This window comes from Podarcis cretensis, assembly GCF_951804945.1.
Source record: "Podarcis cretensis genome assembly, chromosome: 9".
NCBI lineage: Eukaryota > Metazoa > Chordata > Lepidosauria > Squamata > Lacertidae > Podarcis > Podarcis cretensis.
Window position 1 is genome coordinate 70822914 of NC_137178.1, and position 17802 is coordinate 70840715.

Here is a 17802-nt window from a genome sequence, read left to right on the forward strand (position 1 = left end):
TCCCCTGGTTTTCACAATTTCTTGGTACAGTGGTACCTTGGGTTACAGACGCTTCAGGTTACAGACTCAGCTAACCCAGAAATAGTACCTTGGGTTAAGAACTTTGCTTCAGGATAAGAACAGAAATTGTGTAGCGGCAGTGGGAGGCCCCATTAGCTAAAGTGGTGCTTCAGGTTAATAACAGTTTCAGGTTAAGAACGGACCTCCAGAACGAATTAAGTTCTTAACCCGAGGTACCACTGTAATAGCAAGCCTCAGCTCTCCCCTAGCAGGCATATTCATTTTGTTGCCATTTCCCTTTCTCCATGCTGTCATTTACTTCATCATAGGATCAAGGTGGCCCCTACCTGCCTTGCCTTGCTCCCTCGTGCTCATGGCATTTCCTTTCAGATTAAATGTGATCCCAGGGTTGGAGATAATCCTTCTCCCTGGTTACAGGTCTGTGGCTGGAATAAACAGTTCCTTCCTTCCTGTGGTGCCAGAAAGTTAGAGAACCCAGGAATTTGACTTTCTTCTGTTACCTTGTAATGGGCATGCCATCGTAACCTAGCTCAGGAGTGAGAAACCTTCTGTCTGAGGGTCAGTCTCTTCTGAGCAACCTTCCAAGGACCACATGCCAATCATGGTGGGGCGGAGGCAAAGCTGGGCGGAGCAATTAATGTAAATTGTACCTTTGCGCTTGCACACAAACACACATCCCCTATCATCCATCAGAAGAAGCAGAGGGCATGATCAGATTCCGAGGATACTTTCCAGTCAGGCAAAGTCATAGAATCATAAAATCATAGAATTGAGGTGAGGAGAGTAGCCCACACATTTGCCCGCTGCCATAGCGCAACTTCTTTTGTTATTGTGGTGCTTAAGTGGCAACCATGATCATTATCTCACAAAGAAACTGACTAGTTCAACAACTGAATCCTCCATTAGATCTTAACTCCTACTGGGCACAGGAAGAAGGGGCTGAGGACGCCATGCAGACCGACCACCCCACAAACTCACAACAGTATCGTAATGCTGTTCCCTAGTTCCCAACCTCAACTGCAAGGAACCCCATAGGTGTGACCATATGTGTCAACATCAGAGAAGGGGAAGCTGTAGCCCTGTGGTTGCTGTACTCCAGCTTCCATCAGCCCCAGCCAGCATAATCAATAGTCGAAGATGATGGAGTCCAGCAACATCTGAAGCATAACAGGTTCCTCATCCCTGATCTATGCCACCAGGTGTCTTTGCAAAAAGAAGTCATCGCTCTAGGTAACCCTGAGCCATCATCATGATAGGCATTTTGCTTGTTCTTAAGATAGCACAGAGAAACGTATAATTATGTGGTTGTAATGCTGCTCTAAATGACTAGAAAGGATGGATATAATTGAAAAGGGAGAGTGCATCTATGTTATCTGACTTATGGACACCAGCTAATATATTCTATGCATCAAAGGAAAAGAGAAAGAGCACAAATAGACCTAACCTCATCAATTACATCAAAGCACCCAGATTTCAGAAAGGGGGGGGGGGGTATCTAAATGTGAATCAAAGATGCAAACCTTCTCATAGGTGAGAAGAAGAATATGTGCTCTTGTGTAATATAGCCTGCATGACTCAAATGCTTGTCTTCTAGTATCCTTCCATTTATAAAATGGTGCATAATTTCACTTGTCCTTATTTATCAGGAATAGTCTTGTTCTATGACACATCTTTCGTGGGCTGCAGAGCCTGATCTCCCTGGGGATACCCTTGCAAAATGTTGGGATTGTGGTAAACTAGAGCTGCCATTCTTCTGGTTTCAATCTCCCTTGCTACAGATCGCTAGACGTTAAACTTTTGAGTTGGGGATGTGTGCATTTTTAAGCCGATATTTCCATCTCTCCACGGATGTGCTATATAAGGTTTTAAATTGATTGCTGTTAATCTAGCTGACTTTTTAGGGTTTTAGGATTGCTTTAAAGGCTTAACAAGTGGGGCTCTGCAACAAAGCGTTACAGAATGGAGTGTGGCTGTTGAGATTTTTATTGCTATTCCATCCACTTTTCTGCCACAATCATTCAGCATCCCATATGCACAGAATATGCTCATTGACTTCTTCTCTCCCCCATTCAGTTTTGTTTGTGTGGGGGATTGGCACCCAATCCCAGCTTCTCTTAAAATCATGGATTCTCAATTGACTTCTACGGGCAGCTATCTCTTCAGTCCTGGATACATTTTTAAATGGCTATTCAGTGTAAACCAGAAAAATACCCTATCTAGACAATGAAATGACAAACCTAGACAGCATCTTAAAAAGCAGAGACATCACCTTGCCAACAAAGGTCCGTATAGTTAAAGCTATGGTTTTCCCAGTAGTGATGTATGGAAGTGAGAGCTGGACCATAAAGAAGGCTGATCACCGAAGAATTGATGCTTTTGAATTATGGTGCTGGAGGAGACTCTTGAGAGTCCCATGGGCTGCAAGAAGATCAAACCTCTCCATTCTGAAGGAAATCAGCCCTGAGTGCTCACTGGAAGGACAGATTGTGAAGCTGAGGCTCCAATACTTTGGCCACCTCATGAGAAGAGAAGACTCCCTGGAAAAGACCCTGATTTTGTGAAAGACTGAGGGCACAAGGAGAAGGGGACGACAGAGGACGAGATGGCTGGACAGTGTTCTTGAAGCTACCAGCATGAGTCTGACCAAACTGCGGGAGGCAGTGGAAGACAGAAGTGCCTGGCATGCTCTGGTCCATGGGGTCATGAAGAGTTGGACACGACTAAATGACTAAACAACAACAGACAATGAAATGGTTATCTCAACCTTTTTCTATATACTGACATGCCTTCTTTTCCAGCCAGTCCACTCCGTTCCCCCTCCTACCAGCTTTGTATTCCCCAACAGTCAGCCAAGCAAACAATTCAAGCCCACTGAATGAATTCTGTCCTCAATGAGCAGTTTTGGGGTTTACCCTTTAGAGGGTTCTTTAAAAAAAAACTGGGAAAAACTACTTTAGACTTCTGGGGGTTTCCCTAAGTCTGTTGATAACTCCCTTTTGTGTGTGTATGTGCATGTGTGCACATGCTGTTGTGGCTATGTAAGTGCTTGCACTCTCCCCTAAAAGATCAGAAATAGAATATAAAGTGTTTGCATTGTGCTCTTATTTCTTTTCTTCTGTGCTCCTTTGAGTGCTCTTTGGCAGACAGTGCCCCTTGCAAATGCCTGAAATAAATATTAAATAATAATCCTCTTGTTTATCTCTTGAGCGCAGGCATGTGAGCAGGATGCCTCTAGGGCTCTGTGTAGTGCAAAGCCTGCCGCCGCATGCACAGTCCATTTATGTCGACTGATTAATCACATTTATAGCCCCCTTTTAAAAATAAAACAAATGACTTAAAATGTAGTGAACATAACTGAATCGCAACTCAGATCACAATTAGAGATCCTAAAATCAACATACACTGAAAAGAAACGTGAGGCATAAAACTTCAAGCCATAAAGCAAAATGGTACTCAGACCCCTTGGATCTAGTCCAGCTCCTCAAAAGGTAAAGGTAACCCCTGACAGTTAAGTCCAGTCGTGAACAACTCTGGGCTTGTGGTTTACAGGCTGGGGGAGCCGGCGTTTGTCTGCTTCCGCAGACAGTTTTTCCAAGTCATGTGGCCAGCATGATTAAGCCACTTCTGGCGAAGCCAGAGCAGTGCACGGAAATGCCGTTTACCTTCCTGCCAGAGCAGTACCTATTTATCTACTTGCACTGCATGCTTTTGAACTGCTAGGTTAGCAGCAGCTGCGACTGAACAATGGGAGCTCAGCCCGTCACAGGGATTTAAACCGCTGACCTTCTGATCAGCAAGTCCAAGCAGCACAGTGGTTTAAACCACAGTGCCACCCACGTCCCAGTTAGTCTAACTCCTTAGTGTCTTCTTATAAAGCAGGAAACTTGCAGTAAGAAGGGTGTCAAAAAAAGTATCATACAGTGGTACCTCGGGTTAAGAACTTAATTCGTTCTGGAGGTCTGTTCTTAACCTGCAACTGTTCTTAACCTGAGGTACCACTTTAGATAATGCTGCTGTCATGCCACCGCCTTGTGATTTCTGTTCTCATCCTGAAGCAAAGTTCTTAACCTGAGGTACTATTTCTGGGTTAGCGGAGTCTGTAACCTGAAGTGTCTGTAACCCAAGGTACCACTGTAATGGAAAGGTCTCTGACAGCCACTTGCTCAAAGAGTTTGCCCATTCTCCTGAAGGACAGTCTAAACTCTAAACTAGATGTTGCGGGGAGCATGTTTAAGAGTTTGTTTTTTCTCCTGTGTTCTGCCACAAAGCCTAGGACTTTGTATGTCACCCATGTGCCAAACCATGTCATTCAAGTATGGAATTCTGTTTCTTGTTGAGATGCATAATGTCTTTCTACTGATGAAGCTAAGCACGTGTGGGCTGGTAAGCGGAAGAGGAGACTTCATGAGAACCATTTTTAAGTTGCTTTGAGATCTTCTGACAAAGAATGGCATTGAGGTGTAATTCATTCACATAGCTGTCAAGTGTCCCTTATTTGAAGGGACAGTCCCTTATTCCAGCACCATGTCCCGCTGCTGTCCCTTATTGATGGATGTCCCTTAAATGTCCCTTAAATGATGTCCCTTAAATTTCAAAGGAAGCAGCTCCTCTCCCTCCCTCCCTGCCAGCCAGGGAGGAGGGAGACTCCAGCTGTGTTGCTTGGCTGTGTTGCTCACCCAATAAGAAGTCTAAGAACGACTGGGGGGTGGAGCTTGCATGCCTTGTGTGTGGCTAGTTAATGGAAGCTGAGGTGTTTTTGAATGCTGGACGCCATTTTATTGTACGTTCTGCTGCAAACTTTGCAGTGTAAAGCCAGGCCGGGGAGCCATCTTAAGTTGAGGCTGCATAGGCCTTGTGATGCATGTGATTCAGATTCTATTCAGTTGAAACTCTGGTTACAAAGTTGGTTGGACAGTGTTCTCGAAGCTACCAGCATGAGTTTGACCAGACTGCAGGAGGACAGGAAGACTGGAGTGCCTGCAACAGGTGAGGCTGCAGGTCCCTTATTTTGGCTGCTGGTCCCTTATTTTCAAGGCTGCTAGTCCCTTATTTTCAAATCTGTAAGTTGACAGCTATGATCATTCATGCCACAAGTCACACCGAGTCCTGTGAATGGAACTGCATCAGATTATTTACATCTACAGAGGTTCATATCCATACAAACATTCATCGTTTCCCATCCAGGAAGGAATCTATGCTTGGAATCTGCTTCCATATTCACACATTTCCCTTGCTTGGATCAGTGTGACAATGTTCATCTTTGCTCAAGTATTACCAATGGACATCCATTCATAATCTCTGGAAGATGGATGTATTTTATTTTCCCTTTTAAATCGCAGAAATCTGCCCTGTTTCAGCTTGATATGAAGATAAAATATATTGGTTGGTGAGCTATGACAAGGCTACAGTAAGGACACCGGCTGCCGGCATGATACATTTGCTCGTCCAGTACCTCCCAACCTTTCACAGGTGCTTGTGTTGTAATGAAGACAAATATATCCATTTATTTCTCCAGGTTTTAAGGAAGGTAAAAATAGAGCTATTACAATTAAAGATCCCTTCTGGCATTTATTTGTATATTACCTTTCAACCACATCCTAGACTATTCGTTCAAGGTCAAAATCACTGCACATTATGCCTGTATTAAGGGAGAGGAGTATATAGAGTCACACAGAGACACAGATCTTTGCACCTTTAAAATACAGAAACTTGTAGAATACAAAATACTACTGCGAATACAAATACTTTTGTATTTTGAATCACCCTTCACTATAAGATCCCCACAACTACTATATTCCAAACTTAAAATTGGAAAGCGTAATGCTGGTGGCCAACAAAAGAGGTTTGGGCTTTGAAGACGCTCAAACTCTGGACGAAAAGGAGAAGCATGTGAAGAGGAAGGCACGCTTGGCAAACCCTCACCATGATCAACTCCCGCCCAAAAACCTATGTCCCCACTGTGGAAGAACGTGTGGATCCAGAATTGGCCTCCACATTCACTTACAGGCTCACTGTTAAAACCGTGTTTATGGAAGACATTCTTTATGGAAGAAATAGACTATAAGGTCCCACAATAGGTAATCTGGAAAAATATAATACAATACAAGAAAATCACACCCACCCTAAAATCTCATACAATAAAGTGCATATCAGCAAATCAGAGGATATACATGGAAACGTTAACAACACTAGATAACCTGCCAAACTTACAGAAAAGAGGTGTACCTTCAATGACTGCCTAAAGTTGGAAAGACGTGGCACCTGTCTCACTGCTATAGAGAGTGAGTTCCACAGTTTGGGGACCATTACAGAGAAGGGTCTCTCACAGGCTACAAAACCCTTATCAACACACTCTCACACACACCCTGAGGGAAACTGCACCAGAAGAAAAGCTTCTCCAACAGATTGTAATACCCTGACTGGCACACAGGGGTGGAGACACTCTTACAGGTATCTGTGACCAAAGTTGTGACTGGACAAACTTGTGTAGAGCTTTGAATTGAGTACATAAGAGAATAGCAACCAGTGCAGATGTTTCAGGACAGGTGCTTTCTCATCCTAATTGATTTTCCAGCCCAAAGACAGATGGTGGCATTCTGCACTAGTTGCAGCCTCTGGACCATCTTCAAGTGAGGCCTCAGAGGATGCCAGAGCATGGAGTAAAGTGGCCATTCATGTCCACCTGGAAGCCACCTGAGCCTCAAGTAGTGTCAGGGACTGGGCAAAGGAGGAGGACCCTGGAGAGGGAGGTGATGTCAGGGGCTGGGCGGAGGAGAAGCAGTGGTGGAGACCACCTCTTCATCCTGACCCAGAGAGGAGGAGGAAGGCAGTATAGATTTATAACAGGAGTTTGCAGGAGGTCACAGTTCAGAGGCAGATGAGGGGTGAAGTTGGGAAATAATGGGAGAGAAGGAGCAGGCAGAGCTGGAGCAGTAGCTGGCTGACACATTGTCACTAGAAAGCTTTCCAGACCCACCATCTCCCAGAATCCGGCGAGCCTTAAAAGTAGGAGAGCAAAGAGCTCAAAGACAAGGACATTTAGCGACACCTGTAGAAGAGATGATGATGATGACGAATTAGGAAGTGGGAGAGGAGGAGGGGTGGAGATTCACTTGGGACAACGCCATTATTCAAGAGGCTGGGTTCTATAGCATCTCTCTGTAAAGTTCGTAATAAAAAAGTACTGTAAGACGCTTTCCCTTGTTTTTATAGTTTCCTGTGCAGCCAGCTGGGAACCACTGACAACACCCTGAGAAGATCGTCCCTGAGAGGGTCAGGATGGGGAGATGGACTCCACCACTCCTCCTCCTCTGCCCAACCCCTGACAAGTGGCAATAATGACTCCAGGATAGACCCCTGTTATGTACCTATTCCTTCTAGTTGAGTGCAAGCTCATCCAGAACAGGCCACCTCATGGACCTGATGACTTGGGACACATAACACGTTTATCTTATCTGGATTCAGCTTCATTTCGTGGATGATGAAGAGACTGAGATATATGCAAAACACCTCTGAAGAAGGGCCGCCTGCTAAAGAAAGGATCCCATAGATTCCCTGAATAAATCTTTAAATAAATAGAGTCCTAAATAAATCTTTTAAAAATCAAAATATTTATAAAAGACACATATTTCTTTATCTTGTTAGTTCAACCTTTTCTCACAGCACTGGCTTGAAACTTTTCTTTGTCTCAGAAAGACCTCTTCCTCCAAAAACATTTCATGAATTTCAAGTCTTAATTATTATTATTTTTAAAAAGCCAAACCAAATCACAAAAGTCTCCCATTGTACTAAGACTAAACAAAATAATGTTATTGAAAAAGAACAAGATTTTACCAGGTGTTTGGAATAGAATGGAATTGTTGGTTGCAAGTCAGAGTCCTGATTTGAACTGCAGACTGGAGGATCCCAACCTCTGAGTTAAAGAAACATTTATGCTCACTCTTGGCTCTCACTCTTGAAAAAGATAGTTTCCTATGATGTCCTGGTGTCCTCTTTCCGACTAGAAAACCCAGCATTTCAAGGTCTGCAGAGAAAAGTGTCAACTTTCTGTACCAAATATACAGGATGAGAAAAAGTGGCTGGTGGATGATCTTTCTTTCCTTCCTTCCTTTTATCTAAAGGCAAGCCAGAAGCCGAATTGTTGCTGCCATGCCAGCATTGTGTGAATTGGTACTCCTTGCTTGCACAAGAGAAAGGAAACAATGTCATTTCCATTCCTTTCCAGAGACAGCACAAGGTGGGGAAATGAGCAAGGAGGAGCCTCTGTTTTCCTTGCCTTCTCTCTGGGAATAGAGGGGGAAAAATGATTTTGTTTGTATGAGAAACTACCCAGTTCACGCTTCTCGAACCAATGCACAAACCGATACACAGTCTTTAAAATTTGCACTTTTCTGAATTTTGCGATGCAGTTCTTTAACCAGTGTTTACAAAAATGCATGTAGCAGCAAAAAGAATGTACAGAAATGTGTTGTGTTAAGGGAAAGAGCTTGGAAAAATGTGCCAAATTCCTTACAAAAATGAATCTGTTGGTAGTTCATTTGCACAACAGTGCTGATGAATTTTCATGGGGATCCTTTCATTTTATTTTTAAATTGCAAATAGCTGCAGAAACTGGAGGACTGACTTTAAGATCAGAAAGAAGAGAAGCTCAGTGAACTGAGATTTATAGATTTGTCCATCCATACCTCTCTCACCGGTGCAGGTTGGCCACAAAAAGAATGAAAAAGCAAATGGGCCTGGGCATGTGAGAATCCCTCTCTGTGCAGAATTTGACTGAGACCTGCCACAACAGTACAGGGTGAACCAGGGTGACTGAGCCAGTGTTAACTGATGAAAGGACAAACAGAAGAAAACAAATAGAAGAAAGCTTATGAGGTTTGCTAACATAACGGAACAAAAAGTATTAATTCTTCCCCCTGTCTTTCTCTCTCTTCCTTCCCGACTCCTCTGTGCACTGACACAAACAGTGTGTTTTCAATTCACTATGTGTGGGCTGTTTCTCACAGGTAGCTGGACCCAAGTACAGATGGCATATGCTCAGGTACGGCATAATGTGAAAACACCCCCTTTAGTCTCATTCCATTAGGTAAGCGGGTGGGGATAAAACTCTCAGAAATATAGCAGGCCGTGGTTGACAGCCCGGTATTTAATATCTCTGTGGCCTCCTTCAGAGGGAGTCTCTTGGCCACTGGATAAACCCTGCAGAAGCGTTTCATGAGCAGAAATATGCCTAAAATACCAGACGGGAGCTGATTAGGTAGCAATTCCAGATGGAGCTAACTGGTCTTGGGAAAGGAAAAAAAATGTTCAGCCACAACGACCTCAAGGCGGAATTATGAAGATAAATGAGATAAGATCAGGGGTCAGCCACCTTTTTCAGCCGTGAGCCAGTCCACCGTCCCTCAGACCATGTGGTGGGCAGGACTATATTTTGAAGGGGGGGGGGAGAACAAATTCCTATGCCCCACAAATAACCCAGAGATGCATTTTAAGTAAAAGGACACATTCTACTCATGTAAAAACACACTGATTCCTGGACTGTCCATGGGCCAGATTGAGAAGGCGATTGGGCCGGATCCAGCCCCCAGGCCTTAGTTTGCCTACCCCTGGATAAGATAAAGGACAAAGGACGAACTTGAAGCATGGGAAGTCCCCCCAAAAAATTATAATTTAGGCAGAATATTTGGACTATTTGATATGTATTTGAATAATTTGGAACATTAAATGTGATTTGATTGGATTGTTAAAATGGGAAACTTAATAAAAATGATTTTTTTAAAAAAAGATAAAGGACAAAGTGTGCCATGCACATTATTGCAAATAATACTAATAATAATGCTGATTTTTATGTTCCAAACAATACCTATAATTAGAGGCGTAAAGTGTTTTAAGGATTGGCAGAAAGACCTTGCCAAGTTTATTTGGCAAGGGAAAAAACCACGCATAAAATTTAAGCTACTAACAGAGTTGAAGGAAAAAGGAGGCTTCACGGTCCCTGACCTTAAACTGTACTTTGAGGCAGCGTGCTGGACATGGATTAAGGACTGGATATTAATTAAAAACACGTAAGTCCTAGATCTGGAGGGATGGGATATTGTGTACGGGTGGCATGGTTACATAGGCTATGACAGGGTTAAATCCCACAAAGGATTTTTAAATCATATTGTGAGAAGGGATTATATGAAATATGGGAGAGGAGTAAAAAATCAGTAGTAACCAAAACACCATGGTGGCTGTCACCAATGGAATCTATGTCGGTTCACAGGATGAATATGAACAGCGATTGGCTAACATATAAGGATTTAGTAGAGGAAACAAGTAGTGATCCGAAAATAAAGGACCTAAGCGAATTGAAACAGAATGGAATAACCTGGCTGGAGTATTATCAATTAAAAGCCGCCCTTGAAAAGGATAAAAGAACCAAAGGATTTGACAAAAAAAATATCCTATCTGGAGAAGGATATTTTATATAATAATCAAAAGACACTTTCTAAAATGTACAAACTACTTTTGAATTGGCAAAGAAAGGAGGAAGATATTAAAGAAATTACAGTAAAATGGGAGAGGGACCTGGGACATATGATCAAACCCAATATTTGGAATGAATTATGGACTAAAAATATAAAATTCACGGCTTGTTTCCTTATAAGGGAAAATCTTGTGAAAATGTACTATAGGTGGTACCTGACCCCTGTAAAACTTGCAAAAATAAATCAATCAAATAATAACAAGTGCTGGCGATGTAAGGAACAGATAGGAACATACTACCATATGTGGTGGTCCTGTCTAGAGATACAAAGATTTTGGAACATGATTTATGAAGAGATAAAGAGATTGATAAAAACTACATTTAGCAAGAAACTGGAAGAATTTTTACTAGGAATGGTTTCAGATAATATTCCCAAAAACAAAACTAGTCTATTTATGTATGCAACGTCAGCAGCAACACTGGAAAGATAAAAATACACCCACTAAAGAGGAATGGGTAGTCAAATTGTGCGAGTACTTGGAGCTCACAAAGCTGACAGATGCAATAAGAGATAAACCTAAAAAAATTGGTGAAAGAAGAATGGGAATGTTTAAATAATTATTTAGGGGACAAGGGCTCAGCAAGAAAGATCTGGCTATGTTTAGAATGATACCGCATAGAGAAATGTTCCCTGATACCAAGATGAGGGTTTCCTTTGGATAATTGATAAGAATAATGATCTGTTGTGAACTTGATGGAAGTGTACAATAGATGAGCTTTCCTGCTTTGGCTCATCTTCCTTTTTCTTTTTTTCTTTTTCTTTTTTCTTTTATCTTTCCCATAATTGCTTATGTTCTGTGTCATGTACTTTGATTTTTTTTGTAGTTTTTGTAGTTTTTTTTCATTACTATTAAGGAATTTTCCTTTGTAATTTTGGTTGTCTATATTTATATGTACCTGTTTACATGTACCTGTTTAAAGCAAAATAAAAGTTATATATATATTGTCAGGGGCTCAGGAGCAGAAGCACAGGGAAGAGGGGAGATGGAGAGCAAAGGGGAAGAATCTGAGGGCAGCGTAGGAGAAGATGACAGTGGCCCGAGAGATTCCATGAGCCTCTCCAGCGAATCGGAAGATTCACAGAAGGGGGCGCCGGTGGCCAGGGCAAGGGTGGTCCCAAGGGGGACACTCCAGAAGCAAGGGGCCAGCGGGGACTCCCAGAGCAGCAGTTGGAGATCAGGACCAGCTTCCCCACCTGAGCATAGTGGGGGGGAAGAGTCCCAGGTATCGGGGGTAGCGTCTCTCCCAGCAGGGAGAGAAGAGGAGTCAGGGCTGACCACGCCTCCATCGGAGAGTCAGGCAACGGAGGGGAGGTCAGGTCCAGCTAGCATCCCGGAAGAGGGAAGCAGTGACAGAAGCAGTGTAACGGTCAGGAGGAAAGTCACTGGGTTGGCGCGAGAGCCAAGTTCAAAAGTACAGGTGCGCAGGGCAGCAGAGAACGAGGATTGGGAGCCGGGTCCTAAAGCCCGCCGGAGACAGGGGGAGGAGTCAGGGGACTCAGCGTCAGAAGAGTCCAGAAAGGGGAATGCCCCAGCGGACAGGAGGACCCAGAGGAGAAGAGAGCAGAGGAAGAGGTGGAGCAGGGCTAGAATCTTAAACTGGTGTCAGGGGGGAGGAGATTCAGATGGAACTTCGGCGGTCTGGGGTTTAAGACGTAGAGCTGCGCACTACGGCTTTGGAATGGAAACTGAACTTCAATAAAGACTTTTGTATATAACGACGACCTGGCGTTGGTCCTCTGTGAGCTGGGACCTTGGGCAGCTCTGACACACACACACACACACACACACACACACATATATATATATATATACATACTAATAATAATGCAATTTCCATCTCCGCTACAAAAACATTAAAGCAACCATATTTCATTTCATTTCATTTTCTTTGTGTGCAACCATAGCTGTTAATGGGGCGCAGGTGGCCCCCTCGACCAATAAAGCGAGATGAGCGCTGCAACCCCAGAGTCGGCCACGACTGGACCTAATGGACCTTTACCTTTTTATAGCTGTTAACAAGCAGGACATAACAAGTAGACCTTACCAAAAATGTTACAGTGTTTCTTCCCTTTAAAACTAATACTCATTGCTCAGGATTTCAGTCTTCTCCCCAACTCCCAAGCACTGTTTTCCCTTTTCTTCTCTTAGTCTAGAGTCGCCTTTAAAAGCTCAACAACTTTTGCATCCTGAATTTTGCTTCTAGAAATAGGCATTTATTTCTACAAACCCCATTATAGTGGAACCTCGGGTTAAGAACTTGATTCGTTCTGGAGATCCGTTCTTAACCTGAAACTGTTCTTAACCTGAGGTACCACTTTAGTTAATGGGGCCTCCCGCTGCCGCTGTGCTGTCACTGTGCGATTTCTGTTCTCATCCTGAAGCAAAGTTCTTAATCCGAGGTACTATTTCTGGGTTAGTGGAGTCTGTAACCTGAAGTGTCTCTAACCCAAGGTACCACTGTATTCTCTCAACCATAATGAAACTTCCATCTTCTTTCTCAGTAGTGCCACTCTGGCTACAAGCCTTGAGGCACTCGTCACCTGAGCTTGCTATTAGGAGTGATGGCTGTGCAACCCACTCTGATGCTGGTTCTTTGCGACCACACTGTCCTGCCAAGTGAAAGGATGAAGATCTGTCAGTGTTCCTCATCTCCTTCCATGCATCTCACCACTCCAAAGCTGAGGAGGAAGAAACAATCCCCTCTGAACAGCCTTCCCCACTGACCTCTGCCTTCTTTTTTGGTCCCTATCCCTGACTCAGACCCACAGCTAACTCACATTAATAACAATTTAATTTACTGAAACCTAGACAGCATCTTAAAAAGCAGAGACATCACTTTGCCAACAAAGGTCTGTATAGTAAAAGCTATGGTTTTCCCAGTAGTGATGCATGGAAGTGAGAGCTGGACCACAAAAGAAGGCTGATTGCTGAAGAATTGATGCTTTTGAATTATGGTGCTGGAGGAGACTCTTGAGAGCCCTGTGGACTGCAAGAAGATCAAACCGATCCATTCTGAAGGAAATCAGTCCTGAGTGCTCACTCGAAGGACAGATCGTGAAGCTGAGGCTCCAATACTTTGGCCACCTCATGAGAAGAGAAGACTCCCTGGAAAAGACCTGATGTTGGGAAAGATGGAGGGCACAAGAAAAAGGGGATGACAGAGGACAGGATGGTTGGATAGTGTTCTCGAAGCTACCAGCATGAGTTTGAGCAAACTGCGGGAGGCAGTGGAAGACAGAAGTGCCTGGCGTGCTCTGGTCCATGGGGTCACGAAGTGTCGGACACGACTAAACAACTAAACAACAACAATTTACTGAAAACTCTAGATATAGCAGAGCATGGTGGCTGAGGTGAGCTCTGAAGAACGTGTCCAGCCCTAATGAGTCAAGGTCCTTGGTCAGAATATGAGAAGTTTTCCTTCAGAATGTTCAAAGCTGGTTATGAAGCAAGCCAGGTCATCAGATTCAAGACTGATGGAGGCTTGCAAGAACAGCGTAGCATTTTTAAAATACAAATTTAGAGCATTCACTTTGAATCACAGGTAAAGCATGATGGGGTCAGAGCCCTGGACTCTGATGGCCAGGATTGTCTCTCCCTTTGCGCGGACCATGATTGTACCCTTGATTAAACATTTTTAAAGCTATATTGTTTACTTCTGAAATACCTTTTGAATGCCACGTTAATCTACAGCTTTTCATACGATGTTAGACTATGCACAGCCTAAAATAGTATTCATCTTCGCACAATAGGCGGCAACCCCTCTGAAAGAGATCCGATTTATCTCGGCAACAGAGAAAATCTCCCTAGAATTTCATTCACAGACATGCAGCTCATCAGTCATTATGTCTTTTTCTTCTGTGGCACAAAAATGCAAGGAGAAGAGATGATCTTTTCATAAATTATGGAAGTTTTGATTTGGCTGTGGGAAGGCGAGGGTTCCTGTATAATGAGCATTTTCCTGATGAATATTGCGATTATTATTTTATTAGCCTCTGCCAGCGGTGCACCCAAGTTGTGCAGACATTTGCTGGAGCAAGGGCAAGGTCAATAAACATGGAAAAGTTTAGCACAAGCCTCCATGACAAAAGAAGAGAACAATTCTGGTCAAGTTGAATGGCAGACTCCCAGCAATTGCCCAGCCAGCAAGAAGGCTCCTTTCGTCAAGTGTGCACCCTTTAGAGCCCAGGGAAAAAGACATTGTTAAGCAATTTTCTTGTTTCTACCAGCAGACCTTGAAGTGGAAATTAACAAGTGGTGGTATTCTCCCCCACCCAATCCCCCTGTTCATTTGCATTCATTTGCATATGAATGCCCAGCTAATTGTTTTGAAGTAACAATTAAGAGAACAATAGAGGATAGAAAAGGGACTTGAGGCAGCAACTGACACCTGGGAGTCTGTATTTAAAAAGCTTTTACATATTTGAATTAAAAATAGACAAAAGAACAGAAACAACATGGGCATAAAATTCAATATTACCCAAAGAGGGGGGGAGAGAAAGAGAGAGGGAGGAAGTAACGCTCGCTACTGCAATGTAACAGTTCCAAGAAAGGTGTAAGCCAGCTTGTGATATGGCGGGCTGTTTTGCCGCGATGCAGAGGGACTTGCTGTGGACAAACAAGAAACTTGTACAGTATAAGGAGCTTAGGGAGACACCGGTGCTTAATTTGCAGAAGAAGAAATGCTGGGGTGGAAGAAACCCGACTTCAGGCACTACTTCCTGATGCATGTTCCCATCCCCAACCAATCTCTGATATGTAGGGGCTCTCTGGCTTAGTTTTGACTCAGCTGGCAAACCTGTTTCTCCTTGGCCTCCGTCCCTGCAGCCAAGTGGGAGATGAGGGTGCACCAGGTAAAATGTCCCTCCACACAACCACCTCCTATAAGATTTCTTTCTTTCTTTCTTTCTTTCTTTCTTTCTTTCTTTCTTTCTTTCTTTCCTTCCTTCTTTCTTTCCTTCTTTCCTTCCTTCCTTCCTTCCTTCCTTCCTTCCTTCCTTCCTTCCTTCCTTTCCTTCCTTCCTTCCATCCTTCCTTCCTTCCTCTTTCTTCCCTTTCTTTCTTTCTTTCTTTCTTTCTTTCCCTTCCTTCCTTCCTTCTTTCTTTTCTTTCTTTCCATTCCTTCCTTCTTCCTTTTCTTTTCTTTTTTTCTTTCTTTCTATAATTTTTATTGAATTTTCTGTTTCTGTTTTTGAAAATTCATTTAACAATCTTAAAATATCAATAGGGACGCAGGTGGCGCTGCGGGTTAAACCACAGAGCCAATCAGAAGGTCAGCGGTTCGAATCCCTGCGACGGGGTGAGCTCCCGTTGCTCGCTCCCTGCTCCTGCCAACCTAGCAGTTCAAAAGCATGAGGTGCAAGTAGATAAATAGGTACCGCTCTGGCGGGAAGGTAAACGGTGTTTCCGTGCGCTGCTCTGGTTTGCCAGAAGCTGCTTAGTGATGCTGGCCACATGACCCAGAAGCTGTACGCCGGGTCCGTCGGCCAGGAAAGCGAGATGAACGCCGCAACCCCAGAGTCGGCCACGACTGGACCTAATGGTCAGGGGTCCCTTTAAAATATCAATGACTTCCATTCTTCACTTTCCATGGTTCATTTTCCATAACATAAACCCTGCATATTTATATAAACTAGACCATTCAGTATTTCAATATTACATCCATCAAAACTTATTCACACTATTGAATTCATCTTAATGCTGCCAGCGTTTTCAAGTGTACACAATTTCCCTCACCCATATATTCAGTAAACATTTTCCAATCTTCTTTAAATGTATGTTCTTCTTGTTCTCTTATTCTATATGTTATTTCCACAAGCTGCACATATTCCATCAGTTTAAGTCACCATTCTTCTTTAGATGGGACTGTGCTCGTTTTCCATTTTGGGGCTAACAATACCCTGGCTGCAGTACATAAAGGATACCCAGCCAATCAGGATTTTTTAAAATGATTTTTTCCTTCACTTTTCACTTCGCTCTGTGGCCCCCTAGCCTCATGCTATGGCCCCCCATTTACACATTTTTCACCTGTGGTCCCCTTGAAATATCCTGGGACCCCTGAGGGGGCCATATGGCCTGCAGTTGGGAAACACTGGTCTAGATAGATAATAGTGATCCCACCCCCCAAAAATAGTGGACCCCATAATAACAAAGAAGATTTAAAGAAGGGACTAGTGGACACTCAAAGCAGCAGAAATATGAGATGATTGGACCCTACTGAACTTGAAGCATGGGAACCCCCAACAAAAAAATTATAATTTGGTAAAATATTTGAACTTTATGATATATATTTGTATAATTTGGAATATTTAATGTGACTTGATTGGATTGTTAAAATGGAAAACTTAATAAAAATTATTATTTAAAAAAAAATAGTGGACCCCACTGGCATTTGTTATTTTGTGGGGTGGCTGCCACTTTTTCCTGGAATTCCCCAGAATGTCGTGTCTGAATTAAGGTTTAATGGTCAGGAATGATGGGAATTGTGCTCCAGAACATATGGAGGGCAGCAGATTGGCTACACTCATTCTGTTATGAACATGAAACACACTTCAGTTGCCTCCTTACGATCAGAAAGAGAGGTAGATGGAAAGGAAAAGTGATCAGAATCCTGATAACACCCCAAGCCACATTCCTGTATAACTTCCCCCAGTGATTTAATGTAAATATCATGTAAAGTAAAAGTTTTTAAAAAGCAGCATAAGAGATCCTTCTGACATTCTCATATCGGGTGGAGCAGCTGTCTCCCAGATCCAGCACCACTTTCTAGGGACCCTCTCTGCAGTGTTCTTAGTGAGTCAGAGAAAATACCGTATTTTTCGCTCTATAAGATGCACCAGACCACAAGGCGCGCCTAATTTTTGGAGGAGGAAAACAAGAAAAAAAATATTCTGAATCTCAGAAGCCAGAACAGCAAGAGGGATCGCTGCGCAGTGAAAGCAGCAATCCCTCTTGCTGTTCTGGCTTCTGGGATAGCTGCGCAGCCTGCATTCGCTCCATAAGACGCACACGCATTTCCCCTTACTTTTTAGGAGGGAAAAAGTGAGTCTTATAGAGCAAAAAATACAGTAAGCAGTTTGCCAACTGGAGGCAAGACCAAGACGAGCAAATGGAAGTGGCATCCAGATGTTGGCTTATTTTAAGTGCATCACTTCACTTCCTACAAAGTGCAGAAACTAATAATAATAATAATAATAATAATAATAATAATAATTTTTTATTTATACACCGCCCTTCCCGGTTCAAAAACCGGGC

At 43.2% G+C, this 17802-nt stretch overlaps 1 long non-coding RNA gene across 1 annotated transcript in view; it reads right to left on the bottom strand.

Moving 5' to 3' along the window:
* Positions 1-9810, bottom strand: part of LOC307223670 — a 384691-nt gene extending 374881 nt beyond the window's left edge. The window contains exon 1 of the long non-coding RNA XR_013842180.1: positions 9710-9810. This is a non-coding gene — a long non-coding RNA (uncharacterized lncRNA). The remainder of the gene's footprint in view (positions 1-9709) is intronic.
* Between the last annotated feature and the right edge of the window lie 7992 nt (positions 9811-17802).